This window comes from Palaemon carinicauda, unplaced genomic scaffold (assembly GCF_036898095.1).
Source record: "Palaemon carinicauda isolate YSFRI2023 unplaced genomic scaffold, ASM3689809v2 scaffold38, whole genome shotgun sequence".
Lineage (NCBI taxonomy): Eukaryota > Metazoa > Arthropoda > Malacostraca > Decapoda > Palaemonidae > Palaemon > Palaemon carinicauda.
Genome location: NW_027171474.1, coordinates 261,349 through 265,119, shown reverse-complemented (window position 1 = coordinate 265,119; position 3,771 = coordinate 261,349). Strand labels below are relative to the sequence as shown.

The following is a 3,771-nucleotide window of genomic DNA, read 5'->3' as shown; positions in this document are numbered from 1 at the left end:
AAGTGAAATAATTATTATTACATGTTTAAAACACATGATGTAATATGTCATTTTGGATGAAGATGCTAGCCGTGGGATTTGCTGTAGTCACTAAAATCATAAACAGGATGCACAATGCAGCCTCAGCAATGTAACATTTTTCTTAAACATCAACACCAATGCATCAGTGTGTGAAAGTTTGTGACGTCACCGGATGCAGGTGTCTTCCGAGATTGTGTTTAAAATTGCTACATCAACTAAGCATACAATATCTGTGATATCGATAATTTAATCAGTTCATATCTATATTTCACTAGAATTGGTCATCCGACCAAACCAGCTCCCTCCTATGATGGAGATGTTTAACTCTGTTGTTTTTAGACAATAAATACTTTTAAAGCTAATAAGATGTACTTCGTTATCCAGCTTTACACATCTTAAACAACACATACTCAATGTGTGCTTATAAAAGTAGCACACTTATACATGTAAGAGCAAATGAAGAGGAGCATCCATTCTTGCTTAAACAGGAATAGGCTCAGCATCTTCCACTTACTGCATGGAATCCGGTAATTCTCGAGGTGCTTCACTTCGGTGATTATTCTCCCCTCCTGATTACCATGACCTCCAATAAGTAGGACTAATACTTCTGAACACTCTGGACACCCACCTTTTATCTTAGCTCTCTTTTCCATGACGTCTGCGTAGGAAACAGATATCTAGAAGTATATTCCATCAACCTCAATTTTCAAATACTATGTCCCTGCTTAATGACGTCCCTTCAATTTCTTAGTATAAAAATTCTATGCAATTAGAGTAATACAATTCCAATTATAATTTCCTTCAATATTTCTGGCAAACAAACAATATTTACCATTGTAATTTATCAATACAGTACTGTATACAACAAGAGTACATACAGTACTCCATTTTTTATAAAAAAAATACAGAAAAAATACATTCTGCCCAACATTCAGGCAAAATCTTTTCACACATTCTCGACGACAGTGTAAACACATGCCTTTCCACCTTTTTGGGACCTCAAATGTCTCTTGAGGGCAACTCTCTTGTCGAAGGCTTCTCCGTACCTCTCGCACACGTGACGCTTCACCGCGTGAGTCTTTTCGTGCTTCGTCATATACTTGATGTTGAATCTCTTTCCACAAACGCCGCACACGAAGGGCTTCTCCCCTGTATGTGTTCGTACATGACGCCGGAGGTTGCCATTCTGAATGAATCACCTCCCACAAACTGCACACACGAATGGTCTCTTCCCTAAGTGCGTTTTGGTGTGTTTGTTCAGGCCCCTTTTGCCAACGAAGCTCTTCCCGCATTCCTTGCAGACGAACGGCTTTTCCCGCTGTGGGTTTGGATGTGCTGATAGAAGTCCGAATGGAATCGGAACGTCTTTCCGCACTCGTTGCAGAAATACGGCTTTTCCCCGCGTGAATTCTCATGTGTTTGCATAGTACAGACTCCAGCCTGAATCTCTCCCCGCACTCATCGCAAACAAACAACTTTTGCTCATGTGTCCATAAGTGCTTCTTCTGTTCAGGCTTCCCCACAAAATGTTTCCCACATTCTACGCAAACAAGTGGCCTCTCGCTCAAATGGATGCGGCGCACGTGTCTGAGCAATTCATGCTTCCTTATAAAACTTTTTCCACATTCACTGCAGTTGAATGGCTTGATGCCCGTATGGGTTCTCAGATGCAGTTCAAGGTTTATCTTCCCGCAGAACGACTTACCGCAGGCGAGGCAGTCGAACGGCTTCTCTTCAGTGTGAGTCTTCATGTGCCTGTTCAAAGGATCTTTCACAGAGAAGCTTTTGCAGCACTCGGGGCAAGAAAAGGATTTCTCACCAGTGTGGGCTTTTCTCTCGTGCCCGACGAGGTGACCTTTCTGTCAGAATCTCTTGCCGCATTCCTTGCAACGAAACGGTTTGTCGCCCGTGTGCAACATCAGGTATTTTTAATACTGCACTTGTAGCTGAAGTGTTTTCCGCACACATCACACACAAACTGATTTTCTTTTATATTGCCCTTCTCAGCAGGAGGCTGCTCATTGCTAAAAGTCAATACCTTTCCAGATTCTAAATACATGTCTTTTTCTACTTCTTCATTGCTGATATTGTCAAGAAGCAAAGGCTGCCCCTTTTCCTTTTCTGAAAAAGTTCCTTTTCGTTGAAATTTTGCTGGTTCGCCATCGTCTTCTCGCGTGCTTTCCTCTCCATATTCCTTGTAAGTCTGGATCTTTTCAGTTTTAATTTCCACTTAATTAGATGGAAAAACAGTTTTTCCTCACTGAAAGTTGTAACGAACAAATGCGTTTCTGTTTCGTCTTCTTCGCTCTGAGACTTTACTGGGAATCTCTGAAATTCTCCAGGTACACTTTCTTCCCTGCTCTCTGTCAATGCTTGTATATTTTCAACTTTAGTTTCCATCTTATTCTAATCAAAACTCTACATTAAATTACTATTCCTTCACCACACTGAGCACACCCAAATAAACCACTGCTTGGAACTCATAGCTTTCATCTTGGCTCTTACATTTCAGTACTAAATTATTACAAAAATATTATCAGGGTCTGATTAAATAAATAATAGAATTAAGGTAATTTTGCGTAAATCCCCTGTCCATCTGATGTCACACTATTATATGTATATCTTCAGTTTTTTAAAAAGGACTTGAAATGAATGAGAGGAGTCTGAATAGTAATTATCCAATAATTCAAGTCCAAATGAGCTAATTGATAACTTTCATTTCACTCATCTCAAAAACAGCAATCACTGTTTTGATACGAATTAATTCCTGCTGTTAAATTTTAACAAAACGTAAGCATTTATTCTTCCATATATCATCAACAAGAAATACTATTGTCAGTGATATTCTAATACAATTCTAACCTTCCACAAATCCGATGATGAAATAATATCAATATTGTTTTTAGTTAAATGATATTTCAAGACTTACACAGTTCTTGAAAGACTTCCCTTTTATGCAAGTCTCATTAAACAGGATTATAAACAGGAACAGCTATTATGAAAAAGCCCTCGTGAACTTTATCATCTTTGTCACTGATCTCAGTGTAAAAATTCTACAAATGGACAAGTCCTACGAAACCTTAAAATTACCTTATTCTGCTTTCTCCTTCTAGTTTTGTAAAAGGGCAAAACTTGAAGATGTTTTTACTCTAACAAGAAATGCAGTGAGATCACAAACCTCTTCTTCAAATCTCCGACATATTCTTGACTTGTTCCTCTCCAACGCATCTTTCCAACTATAAAAGCTGAAATTCTTAAATGAGTTACAAAAATAAACACCAACACACTTCATAAAATCTGAATATGTAAATTTCTAAAACAACGGCTAATTTTTTTCATACAAATTCCTGATGACTTTCAATAGAATCAACTTTTTGTATCACACAAACACCCAGACTCATCTGTAAATTGTCCAGTCAGAGCCAAACTTCCACCTCTGTAAATTCCTTTACGTGTGCTTCAGGTGAGAGGAGAATAAGATGTCCTTCAGCTAGTCTCTAGAACCTTCCTCTTTCAAAAATATTGTAGATTTCTTTCAATTCGTATTTTTCCTTGCCATGCAAACCCAAGGCCTTTAATTAGGGAGATTTCAGTACAGTACTTCAGCATAAGCATAAATTGGTCGTTAAACTTAGCTAACGAACAGTTATCCAACTGGTAAGGGTGTGCAGCGAGGAACCCCACCCCCTCTCCAGTCGGAGAGCATTCTCTTTTGACCTTCGTCCCAGGTCTGAGAGTGGTTGTTGAGGA

General features: G+C 38.8%; 1 pseudogene; it reads right to left on the bottom strand.

The window, feature by feature from the left end:
- Positions 1 to 967: 967 nt before the first annotated feature.
- LOC137636757 (gastrula zinc finger protein XlCGF57.1-like) lies at positions 968 to 2,421 on the bottom strand (annotated as a pseudogene).
- Positions 2,422 to 3,771: the final 1,350 nt, after the last annotated feature.